Source organism: Sus scrofa, chromosome 18 (assembly GCF_054392235.1).
Source record: "Sus scrofa isolate SSC_HxYL_T2T_F1_AM1 chromosome 18, Sscrofa_HxYL_maternal_Yorkshire_Landrace_v2.0, whole genome shotgun sequence".
Lineage (NCBI taxonomy): Eukaryota > Metazoa > Chordata > Mammalia > Artiodactyla > Suidae > Sus > Sus scrofa.
Window position 1 is genome coordinate 1,436,907 of NC_139400.1, and position 27,277 is coordinate 1,464,183.

Genomic DNA, 27,277 nt, shown 5'->3' on the forward strand with positions numbered 1-27,277 from the left:
TAGAATAGAATAGAATAGAATAGAATAGAATAGAATAGAATAGAATAGAATGAATAGTATAGAACAGAATAGAATAGAATGGAACAGAACAGAATAGAATAGAATAGAATAGAACAGAGTAGAGTAGAATAGAATAGAATAGAAGAGAATAGAATAGAATAGAATAGAATAGAACAGAACAGAACAGAACAGAATAGAATAGAACAGAATAGAATAGAATAGAATAGAGTAGAATAGAATAGAATAGAATAGAATAGAACAGAATAGAACAGAACAGAATTGAATAGTATAGAACAGAATAGAACAGAACAGAATAGAATAGAATAGACAGAACAGAACAGAATAGAATCGAACAGAATAGAATAGAACAGAATAGAATAGAATAGACTAGAATAGAGTAGAAGAGAAAAGAATAGAATAGAATAGATTACAACAGAACAGAATAGAATAAAAAAGAACAGAAGAGAATAGAACAGAACAGAATAGAATAGAATAGAACAGAACAGAATAGAGTAGAACAGAATTGAATATAATAGAACAGAACAGAATAGAATAGAATAGAATAGAATAGAACAGAACAGAAGAGAATAGAATAGAATAGAATACAACGGAATATAATAGAATAGAAGAGAATAGAACAGAATAGAATAGAATAGAATAGAACAGAACAGAATGTAACGGAATAGAATACAATAGAATAGAATAGAACAGAATAGAATAGAATAGAATAGAATAGAATAGAATACAATAGAATAGAATAGAATAGAATAGAATAGAATAGAACAGAACAGAATAGAATAGAATAGAATAGAACAGAATAGAACAGAACAGAACAGAATAGAATAGAATAGAACAGAATAGAATAGAATAGAATAGAATAAAATAGAATAGTATAGAACAGAATAGAATAGAATAGAACAGAATAGAACAGAAAAGAACAGAATAGAATCGAACAGAATAGAATAGAATAGAACATAACAGAATAGAATAGAATAGAAGAGAACAGAATAAAGTAGAACAGAATTGAATAGAATAGAACAGAAGAAAATAGAATAGAATAGAATAGAATAGAACAGAACAGAATAGAATAGAATAGAATAGAACAAAACAGAATGTAACGGAATAGAATACAATAGAATAGAATAGAATACAACAGAATAGAATAGAATAGAATTGAATAGAACAGAATAGAATAGAATACAACAGAACAGAATAGAACAGAATAGAACAGAATAGAGTAGAATAGAATAAAATAGAATAGAATAGAACAGAATAGAATAGAACATAACATAACAGAACAGAACAGAATAGAATAGAATAGAACAGAATAGAATAGAATAGAATAGAATACAATAGAATAGAATAGTATAGAACAGAATAGAATAGAATAGAACAGAATAGAACAGAACAGAACAGTATAGAATCGAACAGAATAGAATAGAATAGAACATAACAGAATAGAATAGAATAGAATAGAATTGAACAGAACAGAATAGAACAGAACAGAATAGAATAGAATAGAATAGAACAGAATAGAATAGAATAGAATAGAATAGAACAGAATAGAATAGAATAGAATAGAAAAGAACAGAACAGAATAGAATAGAACCGAATAGAATAGAATAAAACAGAACAGAATAGAATAGAATAGAACAGAACAGAATAGAATAGAATAGAACAGAACAGAATAGAACAGAACAGAATAGAATAGAATAGAACAGAACAGAATAGAGTAGAACAGAATTGAATATAATAGAACAGAACAGAATAGAATAGAATAGAATAGAATAGAACAGAATAGAACAGAACAGAACAGAATAGAGTAGAATAGAATACAATAGAATAGAATACAATAGAATAGAATAGACCAGAACAGAATAGAACAGAACAGAATAGAATAGAATAGAATAGAATAGAATAGAATAGAATAGAATAGAATAGAAAAGAATGAATACTATAGAACAGAATTGAATAGAATAGAATAGAATGGAACCGAGTAGAGTAGAATAGAAAAGAATAGAATAGAATAGAATAGAATAGAATAGAATAGAATAGAATAGAATAGAATAGAATAGAATAGAACAGAAGAGAACAGAACAGAATAGAATAGAACAGAATAGAATAGAATAGAATAGAATAGAATAGAATAGAATAGAATAGAATAGAACAGAATAGAACAGAACAGAATTGAATAGAATAGAACAGAATAGAACAGAACAGAATAGAATAGAATAGACAGAACAGAACAGAATAGAATCGAACAGAATAGAATAGAACAGAATAGAATAGAATAGAATAGAATAGAATAGAGTAGAAGAGAACAGAATAGAATAGAATACAACAGAACAGAATAGAACAGAATAGAGCAGAATAGAGTAGAATAGAATAAAATAGAAAAGAATAGAATAGAATAGAATAGAACAGAACAGATCAGAACAGAACAGAATAAAATTGAATAGAACAGAATAGAATAAAATAGAATAGAATACAATAGAATAGAATAGTATAGAACAGAATAGAATAGAATAGAATAGAACAGAACAGAACAGAATATAATCGAACAGAATAGAATAGAATAGAACATAACAGAATATAATAGAATAGAACAGAATAGAACAGAACAGAATTGAATAGAATAGAACAGAATAGAACAGAACAGAATAGAATAGAATAGACAGAACAGAACAGAATAGAATCGAACAGAATAGAATAGAACAGAATAGAATAGAATAGAACAGAACAGAATAGAATAGATTAGAACAGAACAGAATAGAACAGAACAGAATAGAATAGAATAGAACAGAACAGAAGAGAATAGAATAGAATAGAATACAACGGAATATAATAGAATAGATGAGAATAGAACAGAATAGAATAGAATAGAATAGAACAGAACAGAATGTAACGGAATAGAATAGAATAGAATAGAATAGAATAGAAAAGAACAGAATAGAATAGAATAGAACTGATTAGAATACAACAGAACAGAAAGAATAGAATATAACAGAACAGAATAGAATAGAATAGAATAGACCAGAATAGAACAGAACAGAATAGAATAGAATAGACCAGAATAGAACAGAACAGAATAGAATAGAATAGAATAGAATAGAATAGAATAGAATAGAATAGAACAGAACAGAACAGAATAGAATAGAATAGAATAGAATAGAATAGAACAGAATAGATCAGAACAGAACATAATAGAATAGAATACAATACAATACAATACAATAGAATAGTATAGAAAAGAATAGAATAGAATAGAATAAAATAGAACAGAACAGAATAGAATAGAATAGAACAGAACAGAATAGAATAGAATAGAATAGAATAGAATAGAACAGATCAGAATAGAATAGAATAGAACAGAATATAATAGAATAGAATATAACAGAATAGAATAGAATGGAACGGAACAGAACAGAATAGAATAGAATAGAACAGAATAGAACAGAACAGCATAGAATAGAATAGAATAGAATAGAACAGAACAGAACAGAATAGATTCGAACAGAATAGAATAGAATAGAACAGAAGAGAATAAAATAGAATAGAATAGAATAGAATAGAACAGAACAGGATAGAACAGAAAAGAATATAATAAAATAGAATAGAATAGAATAGAATAGAATAGAATAGAATAGAATAGAATAGAATAGAATACAATAGAATAGAACAGAATAGAGTAGAATAGAATAGAATAGAATAGAACAGGACAGAATGTAACGGAATAGAATACAATAGAATAGAATAGAATAGAACAGAATAGAATAGAATAGAATAGAATAGAACAGAATAGAATAGAATAGAATAGAATAGAATAGAATAGAATAGAACAGAATAGAACAGAACAGAACAGAATAGAACAGAATAGTATAAAACAGAATAGAATAGAATGGAACAAAACAGAATAGAATAGAATAGATTAGAACAGAATAGAATAGAATAGAACAGAATAGAATAGAATAGAACAGAACAGAATAGAGTAGAATAGAATAGAAAAGAATAGAATAGAATAGAATAGAATAGAATAGAACAGAACAGAACAGAACAGAACAGAGTAGAATAGAATAGAATAGAATAGAATAGAATAGAATAGAATAGAATAGAACAGAACAGAACAGAACAGAAAAGAACAGAACAGAATAGAACAGAACAGAATAGAGTAGAATAGAATAGAATAGTATAGAACAGAATAGAATAGAATAGAATAGAACAGAACAGAATAGAATAGAATAGAACAGAACAGAATAGAATAGAATAGAACAGAACAGAATAGAATAGAATAGAATAGAACAGAATAGAATGGATAAGAACAGAATAGAATAGAATAGAACAGAAGAGAATAGAATAGAATAGAACAGAAGAGAATAGAATACAATTGAATAGAATAAACAGAATAGAATAGAATAGAATAGAATACAACTGCTTAGAACAGAATAGAAGAGAGTAGAACAGAATAGAATAGAATAGAATAGAACAGAACAGAATGTAACGGAATAGAAAACAAAGAATAGAATAGAATACAACAAACAGAATAGAATATAATTGAATAGAACAGAATAGAATAGAATAGAATAGAACAGAATAGAAGAGAATAGAATAGAATAGAAGAAAATAGAATAGAATAGAATAGAAAAGAATAGAACAGAATAGAATAGAAAAGAACAGAACAGAATAGAATAGAACCGAATAGAATAGAATAAAACAGACCAGAATAGAATAGAATAGAACAGAACCGAATAGAGTAGAACAGAATTGAATAGAATAGAACACAACAGAATAGAATAGAATAGAATAGAGTAGAATAGAATAGAATAGAACAGAAGAGAATAGAATAGAATAGAATACAACAGAATATAATAGAATAGAAGAGAATAAAACAGAATAGAATGGAATAGAATAGAACAGAACAGAATGTAACGGAATAGAATAAAATAGAACAGAACAGAATAGAATAGAATAGAATAGGATAGAACAGAACAGAACTGAAAAAAACAAAACAGAATAGAATACAATACAATAGAACAGAACAGAATAGAATAGAATATAACAGAATACAACAGAATAGAATGGAATAGAATAAAATATAATAGAATAGAATAGAATAGAATAGAATAGAATAGAATAGAATAAAATAGAATAGAATAGAATAGAATAGAATGGAATAGAACAGAGCAGAACAGAATAGAATCGAACAGAATCGAATAGAATAGAATAGAAAAAAACAGAACAGAATAGAAGAGAAAATAATAGAATAAAATGAAACATAACAGAATAGAATAGAGTAAAACACTGCAGAATAGGATAGAATAGAACAGAACAGAATAGAACAGAACAGAATAGAGTAGAACAGAATTGAATAGAAAAGAACAGAACAGTCCAGAATAGAATAGAATAGAACAGAAGAGAATAGAATAGAATAAAATACAACAGAAGAGAACAGAATAGAAGAGAATAAAACAGAATAGAATAGAATAGAATAGAGTAGAATAGAATAGAATAGAATAGAATAGAATAGAATAGAACAGAACCGAATAGAACAGAACACAACACAACAGAACAGAATAGAATAGAATAGAATAGAACAGAACCGAATAGAACAGAACAGACTGAATAGAACAGAATAGAATAGAATAGAATAGAATGGAATAGAATAGAATAGAAAAGAACCGAATAGAACAGAACCGAATAGAACAGATCACAACACAACAGAACAGAATAGAATAGAATAGAAAAGAACAGAACCGAATAGAACAGAACAGACTGAATAGAACAGAATAGAATAGAATAGAATAGAACACAATAGAATAGAATAGAAAAGAATAAAACAGAAAAGAATAGAATAGAATAGAACAAAACAGAATAGACAGAATAAAATAGAATAGAATAGAACAGAAGAGAACAGAACAGAATAGAACCGAATAGAATAGAATACAACAGAAGAGAATAGAATAGAACAGAACAGAACAGAACAGAACAGAATAGAATAGAATAGAATAGAATAGAACAGAATGTAACGGAATACAATACAATAGAATAGAATAGAATAGAATAGAATAGAATAGAATAGAATAGAATAGAATAGAACAGAACAGAATAGAATAGAATCGAATAGAATAGAACAGAACAGAATAGAACAGAACAGAACAGAACAGAATAGAATAGAACAGAAAAGAATAGAATAGAAGAGAATACAATAGAACAGAATAGTATAGAAAAGTATAGAATAGAATAGAATAAAATAGAACAGAATAGAATAGAATAGAATAGAATAGAACAGAACAGAACAGAATAGAATAGAATAGAATAGAATAGAATAGAATAGAATAGAATAGAAAAGAACAGAATAGAATAGAATAGAACTGATTAGAATACAACAGAACAGAAAGAATAGAATATAACAGAACAGAATAGAATAGAATAGAATAGACCAGAATAGAACAGAACAGAATAGAATAGAATAGACCAGAATAGAACAGAACAGAATAGAATAGAATAGAATAGAATAGAATAGAATAGAATAGAATAGAACAGAACAGAACAGAATAGAATAGAATAGAATAGAATAGAATAGAACAGAATAGAACAGAACAGAACAGAATAGAATAGAATACAATACAATACAATACAATAGAATAGTATAGAAAAGAATAGAATAGAATAGAATAAAATAGAACAGAACAGAATAGAATAGAATAGAACAGAACAGAATAGAATAGAATAGAATAGAATAGAATAGAATAGAACAGATCAGAATAGAATAGAATAGAACAGAATATAATAGAATAGAATATAACAGAATAGAATAGAATGGAACGGAACAGAACAGAATAGAATAGAATAGAACAGAATAGAACAGAACAGCATAGAATAGAATAGAATAGAATAGAACAGAACAGAACAGAATAGATTCGAACAGAATAGAATAGAATAGAACAGAAGAGAATAAAATAGAATAGAATAGAATAGAATAGAACAGAACAGGATAGAACAGAAAAGAATATAATAAAATAGAATAGAATAGAATAGAATAGAATAGAATAGAATAGAATAGAATAGAATAGAATACAATAGAATAGAACAGAATAGAGTAGAATAGAATAGAATAGAATAGAACAGGACAGAATGTAACGGAATAGAATACAATAGAATAGAATAGAATAGAACAGAATAGAATAGAATAGAATAGAATAGAACAGAATAGAATAGAATAGAATAGAATAGAATAGAATAGAATAGAATAGAATAGAATAGAACAGAATAGAACAGAACAGAACAGAATAGAACAGAATAGTATAAAACAGAATAGAATAGAATGGAACAAAACAGAATAGAATAGAATAGATTAGAACAGAATAGAATAGAATAGAACAGAATAGAATAGAATAGAACAGAACAGAATAGAGTAGAATAGAATAGAAAAGAATAGAATAGAATAGAATAGAATAGAATAGAACAGAACAGAACAGAACAGAACAGAGTAGAATAGAATAGAATAGAATAGAATAGAACAGAACAGAACAGAACAGAAAAGAACAGAACAGAATAGAACAGAACAGAACAGAATAGAATAGAATAGAATAGTATAGAACAGAATAGAATAGAATAGAATAGAACAGAACAGAATAGAATAGAATAGAACAGAGCAGAATAGAATAGAATAGAACAGAACAGAAAAGAATAGAATAGAATAGAACAGAATAGAATGGATAAGAACAGAATAGAATAGAATAGAACAGAAGAGAATAGAATAGAATAGAACAGAAGAGAATAGAATACAATTGAATAGAATAAACAGAATAGAATAGAATAGAATAGAATACAACTGCTTAGAACAGAATAGAAGAGAGTAGAACAGAATAGAATAGAATAGAATAGAACAGAACAGAATGTAACGGAATAGAAAACAAAGAATAGAATAGAATACAACAAACAGAATAGAATATAATTGAATAGAACAGAATAGAATAGAATAGAATAGAACAGAATAGAAGAGAATAGAATAGAATAGAAGAAAATAGAATAGAATAGAATAGAAAAGAATAGAACAGAATAGAATAGAATAGAATAGAAAAGAACAGAACAGAATAGAATAGAACCGAATAGAATAGAATAAAACAGACCAGAATAGAATAGAATAGAACAGAACCGAATAGAGTAGAACAGAATTGAATAGAATAGAACACAACAGAATAGAATAGAATAGAATAGAGTAGAATAGAATAGAATAGAACAGAAGAGAATAGAATAGAATAGAATACAACAGAATATAATAGAATAGAAGAGAATAAAACAGAATAGAATGGAATAGAATAGAACAGAACACAATGTAACGGAATAGAATAAAATAGAACAGAACAGAATAGAATAGAATAGAATAGGATAGAACAGAACAGAACTGAAAAAAACAAAACAGAATAGAATACAATACAATAGAACAGAACAGAATAGAATAGAATATAACAGAATACAACAGAATAGAATGGAATAGAATAAAATAGAATAGAATAGAATAGAATAGAATAGAATAGAATAGAATAGAATAGAATAGAATAGAATAAAATAGAATAGAATAGAATAGAATAGAATGGAATAGAACAGAGCAGAACAGAATAGAATCGAACAGAATCGAATAGAATAGAATAGAAAAAAACAGAACAGAATAGAAGAGAAAATAATAGAATAAAATGAAACATAACAGAATAGAATAGAGTAAAACACTGCAGAATAGGATAGAATAGAACAGAACAGAATAGAACAGAACAGAATAGAGTAGAACAGAATTGAATAGAAAAGAACAGAACAGTCCAGAATAGAATAGAATAGAACAGAAGAGAATAGAATAGAATAAAATACAACAGAAGAGAACAGAATAGAAGAGAATAAAACAGAATAGAATAGAATAGAATAGAGTAGAATAGAATAGAATAGAATAGAATAGAATAGAACAGAACCGAATAGAACAGAACAGACTGAATAGAACAGAATAGAATAGAATAGAATAGAATGGAATAGAATAGAATAGAAAAGAACCGAATAGAACAGAACCGAATAGAACAGATCACAACACAACAGAACAGAATAGAATAGAATAGAAAAGAACAGAACCGAATAGAACAGAACAGACTGAATAGAACAGAATAGAATAGAATAGAATAGAACACAATAGAATAGAATAGAAAAGAATAAAACAGAAAAGAATAGAATAGAATAGAACAAAACAGAATAGACAGAATAAAATAGAATAGAATAGAACAGAAGAGAACAGAACAGAATAGAACCGAATAGAATAGAATACAACAGAAGAGAATAGAATAGAACTGAACAGAACAGAACAGAACAGAATAGAATAGAATAGAACAGAACAAAACAAAACAGAATAGAATAGAATACATCAGAACAGAACGGAATAGAATAGAATATAACAGAATAGAACAGAATAAAATGGAATAGAATAAAATAGAAAAGAATAGAATAGAATAGAATAGAAAAGAAGAGAACAAAATAGAATAGAACAGAATAGAATAGAATAAAACAGAAAAGAATAGAATAGAATAGAACAGAACAGAATAGAATAGAATACAACAGGACAGAATAGAACAGTACAGAATAAAATAGAATAGAACAGAACAGAATAGAGTAGAAGAGAATTGAATAGTATAGAACAGAACAGAATAGAATAGAATAGAATAGAACAGAAGAGAATAGAATAGAATGAAATACAACAGAATAGAAATGAATAGAAGAGAATAGAAGAGAATAGAATAGAATAGAATAGAACAGAACAGAATGTAACAGAATAGAATACAATAGAATAGAATAGAACAGAACAGAATAGAATAGAATGGAATAGAACAGAACAGAATAAAATAGAATAGAATACAATAGAATAGAATAGAATAGAATAGAATAGAATAGAATAGAACAGAATAGAATACAATAGAATAGAATAGAATAGAACAGAATAGTATAGAATACAACAGAAGAGAATAGAATAGAACAAAACAGAACAGAACACAATAGAATAGAATAGAATAGAACAGAACAGAACAGAACAAAACAAAACAGAATATAATAGAATACAACAGAAGAGAATAGAATAGAATAGAATAGAATAGAATAGAATAGAATGGAATAGAACAGATCAGAACAGAATAGAACAGAACAGAACAGAATAGAACAGAATAGTATAAAACAGAATAGAATAGAATGGAACAGAACAGAATAGAAAAGAATAGATTAGAACAGAATAGAATAGAATAGAACAGAATAGAATAGAATAGAACAGAACAGAATAGAATAGAATAGAATAGAAGAGAATAGAATAGAATAGAACAGAATAGAATAGAATAGAATAAAACAGAATAGAATAGAATAGAACAGAATAGAGTAGAATAGAATAGAAAAGAATAGAATAGAATAGAATAGAATAGAATAGAATAGAATAGAATAGAATAGAATAGAACAGAACAGAACAGAACAGAATAGAGTAGAATAGAATAGAATAGAATAGAATAGAATAGAACAGAACAGAACAGAACAGAACAGAACAGAACAGAACAGAATAGAACAGAACAGAGCAGAATAGAATAGAATAGAATAGAATAGAATAGAAGAGAAGAGAAGAGAAGAGAAGAGAACAGAACAGAACAGAATAGAATAGAATAGAAGAGAAGAGAAGAGAAGAGAATAGAATAGAACAGAACAGAATAGAACAGAATAGAATAGAATAGAACAGAATAGAACAGAATAGAATAGAATAGAAGAGAAGAGAAGAGAAGAGAAGAGAACAGAACAGAACAGAATAGAATAAAATAGAAGAGAAGAGAAGAGAATAGAATAGAATAGAACAGAACAGAATAGAACACAACAGAACACAATAGAACAGAATAGAATAGAACAGATTAGAATAGAAAAGAAAAGAATAAAGTAGAATAGAATAGAACAGAACAGGATAGAACAGAACAGAACAGAACAGAACAGAATATAATAAAATAGAATAGAATAGAACAGAATAGAATAGAATAGAATAGAACAGAACCGAATAGAACAGAACAGACTGAATAGAACAGAATAGAATAGAATAGAATAGAACACAATAGAATAGAATAGAAAAGAATAAAACAGAAAAGAATAGAATAGAATAGAACAAAACAGAATAGACAGAATAAAATAGAATAGAATAGAACAGAAGAGAACAGAACAGAATGGAACCGAATAGAATAGAATACAACAGAAGAGAATAGAATAGAACAGAACAGAACAGAACAGAATAGAATAGAATAGAATAGAACAGAACAAAACAAAACAGAATAGAATAGAATACATCAGAACAGAACGGAATAGAATAGAATATAACAGAATAGAACAGAATAGAATGGAATAGAATAAAATAGAAAAGAATAGAATAGAATAGAACAGAACAGAATAGAATAGAATACAACAGGACAGAATAGAACAGTACAGAATAAAATAGAATAGAACAGAACAGAATAGAGTAGAAGAGAATTGAATAGTATAGAACAGAACAGAATAGAATAGAATAGAATAGAACAGAAGAGAATAGAATAGAATGAAATACAACAGAATAGAAATGAATAGAAGAGAATAGAAGAGAATAGAATAGAATAGAATAGAACACAACAGAATGTAACAGAATAGAATACAATAGAATAGAATAGAACAGAACAGAATAGAATAGAATGGAATAGAACAGAACAGAATAAAATAGAATAGAATAGAATAGAATAGAATAGAATAGAATAGAATAGAATAGAATAGAATAGAATAGAACAGAATAGAATACAATAGAATAGAATAGAATAGAACAGAATAGTATAGAATACAACAGAAGAGAATAGAATAGAACAAACAGAACAGAACACAATAGAATAGAATAGAATAGAACAGAACAGAACAGAACAAAACAAAACAGAATATAATAGAATACAACAGAAGAGAGTAGAATAGAATACAATAGAATAGAATAGAATGGAATAGAACAGATCAGAACAGAATAGAACAGAACAGAACAGAATAGAACAGAATAGTATAAAACAGAATAGAATAGAATGGAACAGAACAGAATAGAATAGAATAGATTAGAACAGAATAGAATAGAATAGAACAGAATAGAATAGAATAGAACAGAACAGAATAGAATAGAATAGAATAGAAGAGAATAGAATAGAATAGAACAGAATAGAATAGAATAGAATAAAACAGAATAGAATAGAATAGAACAGAATAGAGTAGAATAGAATAGAAAAGAATAGAATAGAATAGAATAGAATAGAATAGAATAGAATAGAATAGAATAGAATAGAACAGAACAGAACAGAACAGAATAGAGTAGAATAGAATAGAATAGAATAGAATAGAATAGAATAGAATAGAACAGAACAGAATAGAACAGAACAGAATAGAATAGAACAGAATAGAATAGAATAGAATAGAATAGAACAGAATAGAACAGAACAGAATTGAATAGTATAGAACAGAATAGAACAGAACAGAATAGAATAGAATAGACAGAACAGAACAGAATAGAATCGAACAGAATAGAATAGAACAGAATAGAATAGAATAGAATAGAATAGAATAGAGTAGAAGAGAACAGAATAGAATAGAATAGATTACAACAGAACAGAATAGAATAAAACAGAACAGAATAGAATAGAACAGAACAGAATAGAATAGAAAAGAACAGAACAGAATAGAGTAGAACAGAATTGAATATAATAGAACAGAACAGAATAGAATAAAATAGAATAGAACAGAATAGAACAGAACAGAACAGAATAGAATAGAATAGAACAGAATAGAATAGAATAGAATAGAATAAAATAGAATAGAATAGTATAGAAAAGTATAGAATAGAATAGAATAAAATAGAACAGAATAGAATACAATAGAATAGAATAGAACAGAACAGAATAGAATAGAATAGAATAGAATAGAATAGAATAGAAACGAACAGAATACAATAGAATAGAACAGAATAGAACACAACAGAACAGAATAGAACAGAATAGAACAGAATAGAGTAGAATAGATTAGAACAGAACAGAATAGAATAGAATAGAACAGAATAGAATAGAATAGAATAGAATACAATAGAATAGAATAGTATAGAACAGAATAGAATAGAATAGAACAGAATAGAACAGAACAGAACAGAATAGATTCGAACAGAATAGAATAGAATACAACATAACAGAATAGAATAGAATAGAATAGAATTGAACAGAACAGAATATAACAGAACAGAATATAATAGAATACAACAGAACAGAATAGATTAGAACAGAATAGAAGAGAATAGAACAGAATAGAATAGAATAGAACAGAACAGAACAGAATAGAATAGAATAGAACAGAAGAGAATAGAATAGAATAGAATACCACAGAATAGAACAGAATAGAAGAATAGAACAGAATAGAATAGAATAGAATTGAACAGAATAGAATGTAAGTGAATAGAAAACAATAGAATAGAATAGAATAGAATAGAACAGAATAGAATAGAATAGAATAGAATAGAACAGAACAGAACAGAATAGAGTAGAATAGAATAGAATAGAATAGAATAGAATAGAATAGAATAGAATAGAATAGAATAGAATAGAATAGAATAGAATAAAATAGAATAGAACAGAACAGAATAGAACAGAACAGAATAGAACAGAACGGAATAGAATAGAATAGAATAGAAGAGAGTAGAGTAGAACAGAACAGAATACAATAGAAGAGAATAGAATAGAACAGAATAGAATAGAATAGAACAGAACAGAATAGAATAGAAATGAATAGAATAAAACAGAACAGAATAGAATAGAATAGAACAGAACAGAACACAATAGAATAGAAGAGAAGAGAATAGAAGAGAATAGAATAGAACAGAATAGAATGGAATAGAACAGAATAGAATAGAATAGAACAGAACACAACAGAATAGAATAGAATAGAATAGAACAGAATAGAACAGAATAGAATCGAAGAGAATAGAATAGAACAGAACAGAACAGAAGAGAATAGAATCGAAGAGAATAGAATAGAATAGAACAGAACAAAACAGACTAGAATAGAGTAGAATAGAATAGAATAGAATAGAATACAATAGAATAGAACAGAATAGTACAGAACGGAATAGAATAGAATAGAATAGAAGAGAATAGAATAGAATAGAATAGAATAGAACGGAACAGAATAGAATCGAACAGAATAGAATAAAATAGAACAGAACAGAACAGAAAAGAATAGAATAGAATACAAGAGAAGAGAATAGAGTAGAATAGAACAGAACTGAATAGAACAGAACAGAACACAATAGAACAGAATAGAGTAGAACAGAATAGTAAAGAACAGAAAAGAATAGAATAGAACAGAACAGAATAGAACAGAACAGAACAGAACAGAACAGCATAGAATAGATTAGAATAGAACAGAACAGAATAAAGTAGAACAGAATTGAATAGAATAGAACAGAAGAAAATAGAATAGAATAGAATAGAAAAGAATAGAATAGAATAGAATAGAATAGAACAGAACAGAATGTAACGGAATAGAATACAATAGAATAGAATAGAATACAACAGAATAGAATAGAATAGAATTGAATAGAACAGAATAGAATAGAATACACCAGAACAGAATAGAACAGAATAGAGTAGAATAGAATAAAATAGAATAGAATAGAATAGAATAGAACAGAACAGAACAGAACAGAACACAATAGAATAGAATAGAACAGAATAGAATAGAATAGAATGGAATACAATAGAATAGAATAGTATAGAACAGAATAGAATAGAGTAGAACAGAATAGAACAGAACAGAACAGTATAGAATCGAACAAAATAGAATAGAATAGAACATAACAGAATAGAATAGAATGGAATAGAATTGAACAGAACAGAATAGAACAGAACAGAATAGAATAGAATAGAATAGAATAGAATAGAATAGAATAGAATAGAATAGAATAGAATAGAACAGAATAGAATAGAATAGAATAGAAAAGAACAGAACAGAATAGAATACAACCGAATAGAATAGAATAAAACAGAACAGAATAGAATAGAATAGAACAGAACAGAATAGAATAGAATAGAACAGAACAGAATAGAACAGAACAGAATAGAATAGAATAGAACAGAACAGAATAGAGTAGAACAGAATTGAATATAATAGAACAGAACAGAATAGAATAGAATAGAATAGAATAGAACAGAATAGAACAGAACAGAACAGAATAGAGTAGAATAGAATACAATAGAATAGAATAGAATAGAATAGAATAGACCAGAACAGAATAGAACAGAACAGAATAGAATAGAATAGAATAGAATAGAATAGAATAGAATAGAATAGAATAGTAAAGAATGAATACTATAGAACAGAATTGAATAGAATAGAATAGAATGGAACCGAGTAGAGTAGAATAGAAAAGAATAGAATAGAATAGAATAGAATAGAATAGAATAGAATAGAATAGAATAGAATAGAATAGAACAGAAGAGAACAGAACAGAATAGAATAGAATAGAATAGAATAGAATAGAATAGAATAGAATAGAATAGAATAGAATAGAACAGAATAGAACAGAACAGAATTGAATAGAATAGAACAGAATAGAACAGAACAGAATAGAATAGAATAGACAGAACAGAACAGAATAGAATCGAACAGAATAGAATAGAACAGAATAGAATAGAATAGAATAGAATAGAATAGAGTAGAAGAGAACAGAATAGAATAGAATACAACAGAATAGAATAGAACAGAATAGAGCAGAATAGAGTAGAATAGAAGAAAATAGAAAAGAATAGAATAGAATAGAATAGAACAGAACAGATCAGAACAGAACAGAATAAAATTGAATAGAACAGAATAGAATAAAATAGAATAGAATACAATAGAATAGAATAGTATAGAACAGAATAGAATAGAATAGAATAGAATAGAACAGAACAGAACAGAATATAATCGAACAGAATAGAATAGAATAGAACATAACAGAATATAATAGAATAGAACAGAATAGAACAGAACAGAATTGAATAGAATAGAACAGAATAGAACAGAACAGAATAGAATAGAATAGACAGAACAGAACAGAATAGAATCGAACAGAATAGAATAGAACAGAATAGAATAGAATAGAACAGAACAGAATAGAATAGATTAGAACAGAACAGAATAGAACAGAACAGAATAGAATAGAATAGAACAGAACAGAAGAGAATAGAATAGAATAGAATACAACGGAATATAATAGAATAGATGAGAATAGAACAGAATAGAATAGAATAGAATAGAACAGAACAGAATGTAACGGAATAGAATAGAATAGAATAGAATAGAATAGAAAAGAACAGAATAGAATAGAATAGAACTGATTAGAATACAACAGAACAGAAAGAATAGAATATAACAGAACAGAATAGAATAGAATAGAATAGACCAGAATAGAACAGAACAGAATAGAATAGAATAGACCAGAATAGAACAGAACAGAATAGAATAGAATAGAATAGAATAGAATAGAATAGAATAGAATAGAACAGAACAGAACAGAATAGAATAGAATAGAATAGAATAGAATAGAACAGAATAGAACAGAACAGAACAGAATAGAATAGAATACAATACAATACAATACAATAGAATAGTATAGAAAAGAATAGAATAGAATAGAATAAAATAGAACAGAACAGAATAGAATAGAATAGAACAGAACAGAATAGAATAGAATAGAATAGAATAGAATAGAACAGATCAGAATAGAATAGAATAGAACAGAATATAATAGAATAGAATATAACAGAATAGAATAGAATGGAACGGAACAGAACAGAATAGAATAGAATAGAACAGAATAGAACAGAACAGCATAGAATAGAATAGAATAGAATAGAACAGAACAGAACAGAATAGATTCGAACAGAATAGAATAGAATAGAACAGAAGAGAATAAAATAGAATAGAATAGAATAGAATAGAACAGAACAGGATAGAACAGAAAAGAATATAATAAAATAGAATAGAATAGAATAGAATAGAATAGAATAGAATAGAATAGAATAGAATAGAATAGAATAGAATAGAATAGAATACAATAGAATAGAACAGAATAGAGTAGAATAGAATAGAATAGAATAGAACAGGACAGAATGTAACGGAATAGAATACAATAGAATAGAATAGAATAGAACAGAATAGAATAGAATAGAATAGAATAGAACAGAATAGAATAGAATAGAATAGAATAGAATAGAATAGAATAGAATAGAATAGAATAGAATAGAACAGAATAGAACAGAACAGAACAGAATAGAACAGAATAGTATAAAACAGAATAGAATAGAATGGAACAAAACAGAATAGAATAGAATAGATTAGAACAGAATAGAATAGAATAGAACAGAATAGAATAGAATAGAACAGAACAGAATAGAGTAGAATAGAATAGAAAAGAATAGAATAGAATAGAATAGAATAGAATAGAACAGAACAGAACAGAACAGAACAGAGTAGAATAGAATTGAATAGAATAGAATAGAATAGAATAGAATAGAATAGAATAGAACAGAACAGAACAGAACAGAAAAGAACAGAACAGAATAGAACAGAACAGAACAGAATAGAATAGAATAGAATAGTATAGAACAGAATAGAATAGAATAGAATAGAACAGAACAGAATAGAATAGAATAGAACAGAACAGAATAGAATAGAATAGAACAGAACAGAATAGAATAGAATAGAATAGAACAGAATAGAATGGATAAGAACAGAATAGAATAGAATAGAACAGAAGAGAATAGAATAGAATAGAACAGAAGAGAATAGAATACAATTGAATAGAATAAACAGAATAGAATAGAATAGAATAGAATACAACTGCTTAGAACAGAATAGAAGAGAGTAGAACAGAATAGAATAGAATAGAATAGAACAGAACAGAATGTAACGGAATAGAAAACAAAGAATAGAATAGAATACAACAAACAGAATAGAATATAATTGAATAGAACAGAATAGAATAGAATAGAATAGAACAGAATAGAAGAGAATAGAATAGAATAGAAGAAAATAGAATAGAATAGAATAGAAAAGAATAGAACAGAATAGAATAGAATAGAATAGAAAAGAACAGAACAGAATAGAATAGAACCGAATAGAATAGAATAAAACAGACCAGAATAGAATAGAATAGAACAGAACCGAATAGAGTAGAACAGAATTGAATAGAATAGAACACAACAGAATAGAATAGAATAGAATAGAGTAGAATAGAATAGAATAGAACAGAAGAGAATAGAATAGAATAGAATACAACAGAATATAATAGAATAGAAGAGAATAAAACAGAATAGAATGGAATAGAATAGAACAGAACAGAATGTAACGGAATAGAATAAAATAGAACAGAACAGAATAGAATAGAATAGAATAGGATAGAACAGAACAGAACTGAAAAAAACAAAACAGAATAGAATACAATACAATAGAACAGAAAAGAATAGAATAGAATATAACAGAATACAACAGAATAGAATGGAATAGAATAAAATATAATAGAATAGAATAGAATAGAATAGAATAGAATAGAATAAAATAGAATAGAATAGAATAGAATAGAATGGAATAGAACAGAGCAGAACAGAATAGAATCGAACAGAATCGAATAGAATAGAATAGAAAAAAACAGAACAGAATAGAAGAGAAAATAATAGAATAAAATGAAACATAACAGAATAGAATAGAGTAAAACACTGCAGAATAGGATAGAATAGAACAGAACAGAATAGAACAGAACAGAATATAGTAGAACAGAATTGAATAGAAAAGAACAGAACAGTCCAGAATAGAATAGAATAGAACAGAAGAGAATAGAATAGAATAAAATACAACAGAAGAGAACAGAATAGAAGAGAATAAAACAGAATAGAATAGAATAGAATAGAGTAGAATAGAATAGAATAGAATAGAATAGAATAGAACAGAACCGAATAGAACAGAACACAACACAACAGAACAGAATAGAATAGAATAGAATAGAACAGAACCGAATAGAACAGAACAGACTGAATAGAACAGAATAGAATAGAATAGAATAGAATGGAATAGAATAGAATAGAAAAGAACCGAATAGAACAGAACCGAATAGAACAGATCACAACACAACAGAACAGAATAGAATAGAATAGAAAAGAACAGAACCGAATAGAACAGAACAGACTGAATAGAACAGAATAGAATAGAATAGAATAGAACACAATAGAATAGAATAGAAAAGAATAAAACAGAAAAGAATAGAATAGAATAGAACAAAACAGAATAGACAGAATAAAATAGAATAGAATAGAACAGAAGAGAACAGAACAGAATAGAACCGAATAGAATAGAATACAACAGAAGAGAATAGAATAGAACAGAACAGAACAGAACAGAACAGAATAGAATAGAATAGAATAGAATAGAACAGAATGTAACGGAATACAATAGAATAGAATAGAATAGAATAGAATAGAATAGAATAGAATAGAATAGAATAGAATAGAATAGAACAGAACAGAATAGAATAGAATAGAATAGAATAGAATAGAACAGAACAGAATAGAACAGAACAGAACAGAACAGAATAGAATAGAACAGAAAAGAATAGAATAGAAGAGAATACAATAGAACAGAATAGTATAGAAAAGTATAGAATAGAATAGAATAAAATAGAACAGAATAGAATAGAATAGAATAGAATAGAACAGAACAGAACAGAATAGAATAGAATAGAATAGAATAGAATAGAATAGAATAGAATAGAATAGAAAAGAACAGAATAGAATAGAATAGAACTGATTAGAATACAACAGAACAGAAAGAATAGAATATAACAGAACAGAATAGAATAGAATAGAATAGACCAGAATAGAACAGAATAGAACAGAACAGAATAGAATAGAATAGACCAGAATAGAACAGAACAGAATAGAATAGAATAGAATAGAAAAGAATAGAACAGAACAGAACAGAATAGAATAGAATAGAATAGAATAGAATAGAATAGAACAGAATAGAACAGAACAGAACAGAATAGAATAGAATACAATACAATTCAATACAATAGAATAGTATAGAAAAGAATAGAATAGAATAGAATAAAATAGAACAGAACAGAATAGAATAGAATAGAACAGAACAGAATAGAATAGAATAGAATAGAATAGAATAGAACAGATCAGAATAGAATAGAATAGAACAGAATATAATAGAATAGAATATAAGAGAATAGAATAGAATGGAACGGAACAGAACAGAATAGAATAGAATAGAACAGAATAGAACAGAACAGCATAGAATAGAATAGAATAGAATAGAACAGAACAGAACAGAATAGATTCGAACAGAATAGAATAGAATAGAACAGAAGAGAATAAAATAGAATAGAATAGAATAGAATAGAACAGAACAGGATAGAACAGAAAAGAATATAATAAAATAGAATAGAATAGAATAGAATAGAATAGAATAGTATAGAATAGAATAGAATAGAATAGAATACAATAGAATAGAACAGAATAGAGTAGAATAGAATAGAATAGAATAGAACAGGACAGAATGTAACGGAATAGAATACAATAGAATAGAATAGAATAGAACAGAATAGAATAGAATAGAATAGAATAGAACAGAATAGAATAGAATAGAATAGAATAGAATAGAATAGAATAGAATAGAACAGAATAGAACAGAACAGAACAGAATAGAACAGAATAGTATAAAACAGAATAGAATAGAATGGAACAAAACAGAATAGAATAGAATAGATTAGAACAGAATAGAATAGAATAGAATAGAACAGAATAGAATAGAATAGAACAGAACAGAATAGAGTAGAATAGAATAGAAAAGAATAGAATAGAATAGAATAGAATAGAATAGAACAGAACAGAACAGAACAGAACAGAGTAGAATAGAATAGAATAGAATAGAATAGAACAGAACAGAACAGAACAGAAAAGAACAGAACAGAATAGAACAGAACAGAACAGAATAGAATAGAATAGAATAGTATAGAACAGAATAGAATAGAATAGAATAGAACAGAACAGAATAGAATAGAATAGAACAGAACAGAATAGAATAGAATAGAACAGAACAGAATAGAATAGAATAGAATAGAACAGAATAGAATGGATAAGAACAGAATAGAATAGAATAGAACAGAAGAGAATAGAATAGAATAGAACAGAAGAGAATAGAATACAATTGAATAGAATAAACAGAATAGAATAGAATAGAATAGAATACAACTGCTTAGAACAGAATAGAAGAGAGTAGAACAGAATAGAATAGAATAGAATAGAACAGAACAGAATGTAACGGAATAGAAAACAAAGAATAGAATAGAATACAACAAACAGAATAGAATATAATTGAATAGAACAGAATAGAATAGAATAGAATAGAACAGAATAGAAGAGAATAGAATAGAATAGAAGAAAATAGAATAGAATAGAATAGAAAAGAATAGAACAGAATAGAATAGAATAGAATAGAAAAGAACAGAACAGAATAGAATAGAACCGAATAGAATAGAATAAAACAGACCAGAATAGAATAGAATAGAACAGAACCGAATAGAGTAGAACAGAATTGAATAGAATAGAACACAACAGAATAGAATAGAATAGAATAGAGTAGAATAGAATAGAATAGAACAGAAGAGAATAGAATAGAATAGAATACAACAGAATATAATAGAATAGAAGAGAATAAAACAGAATAGAATGGAATAGAATAGAACAGAACAGAATGTAACGGAATAGAATAAAATAGAACAGAACAGAATAGAATAGAATAGAATAGGATAGAACAGAACAGAACTGAAAAAAACAAAACAGAATAGAATACAATACAATAGAACAGAACAGAATAGAATAGAATATAACAGAATACAACAGAATAGAATGGAATAGAATAAAATAGAATAGAATAGAATAGAATAGAATAGAATAGAATAGAATAGAATAGAATAGAATAAAATAGAATAGAATAGAATAGAATAGAATGGAATAGAACAGAGCAGAACAGAATAGAATCGAACAGAATCGAATAGAATAGAATAGAAAAAAACAGAACAGAATAGAAGAGAAAATAATAGAATAAAATGAAACATAACAGAATAGAATAGAGTAAAACACTGCAGAATAGGATAGAATAGAACAGAACAGAATAGAACAGAACAGAATAGAGTAGAACAGAATTGAATAGAAAAGAACAGAACAGTCCAGAATAGAATAGAATAGAACAGAAGAGAATAGAATAGAATAAAATACAACAGAAGAGAACAGAATAGAAGAGAATAAAACAGAATAGAATAGAATAGAATAGAGTAGAATAGAATAGAATAGAATAGAATAGAATAGAATAGAACAGAACCGAATAGAACAGAACACAACACAACAGAACAGAATAGAATAGAATAGAAAAGAACAGAACCGAATAGAACAGAACAGACTGAATAGAACAGAATAGAATAGAATAGAATAGAATGGAATAGAATAGAATAGAAAAGAACCGAATAGAACAGAACCGAATAGAACAGATCACAACACAACAGAACAGAATAGAATAGAATAGAAAAGAACAGAACCGAATAGAACAGAACAGACTGAATAGAACAGAATAGAATAGAATAGAATAGAACACAATAGAATAGAATAGAAAAGAATAAAACAGAAAAGAATAGAATAGAATAGAACAAAACAGAATAGACAGAATAAAATAGAATAGAATAGAACAGAAGAGAACAGAACAGAATAGAACCGAATAGAATAGAATACAACAGAAGAGAATAGAATAGAACAGAACAGAACAGAACAGAACAGAATAGAATAGAATAGAACAGAACAAAACAAAACAGAATAGAATAGAATACATCAGAACAGAACGGAATAGAATAGAATATAACAGATTAGAACAGAATAAAATGGAATAGAATAAAATAGAAAAGAATAGAATAGAATAGAATAGAAAAGAAGAAAACAAAATAGAATAGAACAGAATAGAATAGAATAAAAGAGAAAAGAATAGAATAGAATAGAACAGAACAGAATAGAATAGAATACAACAGGACAGAATAGAACAGTACATAATAAAATAGAATAGAACAGAACAGAATAGAGTAGAAGAGAATTGAATAGTATAGAACAGAACAGAATAGAATAGAATAGAATAGAACAGAAGAGAATAGAATAGAATGAAATACAACAGAATAGAAATGAATAGAAGAGAATAGAAGAGAATAGAATAGAATAGAATAGAACAGAACAGAATGTAACAGAATAGAATACAATAGAATAGAATAGAACAGAACAGAATAGAATAGAATGGAATAGAACAGAACAGAATAAAATAGAATAGAATACAATAGAATAGAATAGAATAGAATAGAATAGAATAGAATAGAATAGAATAGAATAGAACAGAATAGAATACAATAGAATAGAATAGAATAGAACAGAATAGTATAGAATACAACAGAAGAGAATAGAATAGAACAAAACAGAACAGAACACAATAGAATAGAATAGAATAGAACAGAACAGAACAGAACAAAACAAAACAGAATATAATAGAATACAACAGAAGAGAATAGAATAGAATAGAATAGAATAGAATAGAATAGAATGGAATAGAACAGATCAGAACAGAATAGAACAGAACAGAACAGAATAGAACAGAATAGTATAAAACAGAATAGAATAGAATGGAACAGAACAGAATAGAAAAGAATAGATTAGAACAGAATAGAATAGAATAGAACAGAATAGAATAGAATAGAACAGAACAGAATAGAATAGAATAGAATAGAAGAGAATAGAATAGAATAGAACAGAATAGAATAGAATAGAATAAAACAGAATAGAATAGAATAGAACAGAATAGAGTAGAATAGAATAGAAAAGAATAGAATAGAATAGAATAGAATAGAATAGAATAGAATAGAATAGAACAGAACAGAACAGAACAGAATAGAGTAGAATAGAATAGAATAGAATAGAATAGAATAGAACAGAACAGAACAGAACAGAACAGAACAGAACAGAACAGAATAGAACAGAACAGAGCAGAATAGAATAGAATAGAATAGAATAGAAGAGAAGAGAAGAGAAGAGAAGAGAACAGAACAGAACAGAATAGAATAGAATAGAAGAGAAGAGAAGAGAAGAGAATAGAATAGAACAGAACAGAATAGAACAGAATAGAATAGAATAGAACAGAATAGAACAGAATAGAATAGAATAGAAGAGAAGAGAAGAGAAGAGAAGAGAATAGAACAGAACAGAACAGAATAGAATAAAATAGAAGAGAAGAGAAGAGAATAGAATAGAATAGAACAGAACAGAATAGAACACAACAGAACACAATAGAACAGAATAGAATAGAACAGATTAGAATAGAAAAGAAAAGAATAAAGTAGAATAGAATAGAACAGAACAGGATAGAACAGAACAGAACAGAACAGAACAGAATATAATAAAATAGAATAGAATAGAACAGAATAGAATAGAATAGAATAGAACAGAACCGAATAGAACAGAACAGACTGAATAGAACAGAATAGAATAGAATAGAATAGAACACAATAGAATAGAATAGAAAAGAATAAAACAGAAAAGAATAGAATAGAATAGAACAAAACAGAATAGACAGAATAAAATAGAATAGAATAGAACAGAAGAGAACAGAACAGAATGGAACCGAATAGAATAGAATACAACAGAAGAGAATAGAATAGAACAGAACAGAACAGAACAGAATAGAATAGAATAGAATAGAACAGAACAAAACAAAACAGAATAGAATAGAATACATCAGAACAGAACGGAATAGAATAGAATATAACAGAATAGAACAGAATAGAATGGAATAGAATAAAATAGAAAAGAATAGAATAGAATAGAATAGAAAAGAAGAGAACAAAATAGAATAGAACAGAATAGAATAGAATAAAACAGAAAAGAATAGAATAGAATAGAACAGAACAGAATAGAATAGAATACAACAGGACAGAATAGAACAGTACAGAATAAAATAGAATAGAACAGAACAGAATAGAGTAGAAGAGAATTGAATAGTATAGAACAGAACAGAATAGAATAGAATAGAATAGAACAGAAGAGAATAGAATAGAATGAAATACAACAGAATAGAAATGAATAGAAGAGAATAGAAGAGAATAGAATAGAATAGAATAGAACACAACAGAATGTAACAGAATAGAATACAATAGAATAGAATAGAACAGAACAGAATAGAATAGAATGGAATAGAACAGAACAGAATAAAATAGAATAGAATAGAATAGAATAGAATAGAATAGAATAGAATAGAATAGAACAGAATAGAATACAATAGAATAGAATAGAATAGAACAGAATAGTATAGAATACAACAGAAGAGAATAGAGTAGAACAAACAGAACAGAACACAATAGAATAGAATAGAATAGAACAGAACAGAACAGAACAAAACAAAACAGAATATAATAGAATACAACAGAAGAGAATAGAATAGAATAGAATAGAATAGAATAGAATGGAATAGAACAGATCAGAACAGAATAGAACAGAACAGAACAGAATAGAACAGAATAGTATAAAACAGAATAGAATAGAATGGAACAGAACAGAATAGAATAGAATAGATTAGAACAGAATAGAATAGAATAGAACAGAATAGAATAGAATAGAACAGAACAGAATAGAATAGAATAGAATAGAAGAGAATAGAATAGAATAGAACAGAATAGAATAGAATAGAATAAAACAGAATAGAATAGAATAGAACAGAATAGAGTAGAATAGAATAGAAAAGAATAGAATAGAATAGAATAGAATAGAATAGAATAGAATAGAATAGAATAGAATAGAATAGAATAGAATAGAATAGAACAGAACAGAACAGAACAGAATAGAGTAGAATAGAATAGAATAGAATAGAATAGAATAGAATAGAACAGAACAGAACAGAACAGAACAGAACAGAACAGAATAGAACAGAATAGAACAGAACAGAGCAGAATAGAATAGAATAGAATAGAATAGAAGAGAAGAGAAGAGAAGAGAAGAGAAGAGAAGAGAACAGAACAGAACAGAATAGAATAGAATAGAAGAGAAGAGAAGAGAAGAGAATAGAATAGAACAGAACAGAATAGAACAGAATAAAATAGAATAGAACAGAATAGAACAGAATAGAATAGAATAGAAGAGAAGAGAAGAGAAGAGAAGAGAACAGAACAGAACAGAATAGAATAAAATAGAAGAGAAGAGAAGAGAATAGAATAGAATAGAACAGAACAGAATAGAACACAACAGAACACAATAGAACAGAATAGAATAGAACAGATTAGAATAGAAAAGAAAAGAATAAAGTAGAATAGAATAGAACAGAACAGGATAGAACAGAACAGAACAGAACAGAAGAGAATATAATAAAATAGAATAGAATAGAACAGAATAGAATAGAATAGAATAGAACAGAACCGAATAGAACAGAACAGACTGAATAGAACAGAATAGAATAGAATAGAATAGAACACAATAGAATAGAATAGAAAAGAATAAAACAGAAAAGAATAGAATAGAATAGAACAAAACAGAATAGACAGAATAAAATAGAATAGAATAGAACAGAAGAGAACAGAACAGAATAGAACCGAATAGAATAGAATACAACAGAAGAGAATAGAATAGAACAGAACAGAACAGAACAGAATAGAATAGAATAGAATAGAACAGAACAAAACAAAACAGAATAGAATAGAATACATCAGAACAGAACGGAATAGAATAGAATATAACAGAATAGAACAGAATAGAATGGAATAGAATAAAATAGAAAAGAATAGAATAGAATAGAATAGAAAAGAAGAGAACAAAATAGAATAGAACAGAATAGAATAGAATAAAACAGAAAAGAATAGAATAGAATAGAACAGAACAGAATAGAATAGAATACAACAGGAGAGAATAGAACAGTACAGAATAAAATAGAATAGAACAGAACAGAATAGAGTAGAAGAGAATTGAATAGTATAGAACAGAACAGAATAGAATAGAATAGAATAGAACAGAAGAGAATAGAATAGAATGAAATACAACAGAATAGAAGAGAATAGAAGAGAATAGAATAGAATAGAATAGAACAGAACAGAATGTAACATTATAGAATACAATAGAATAGAATAGAACAGAACAGA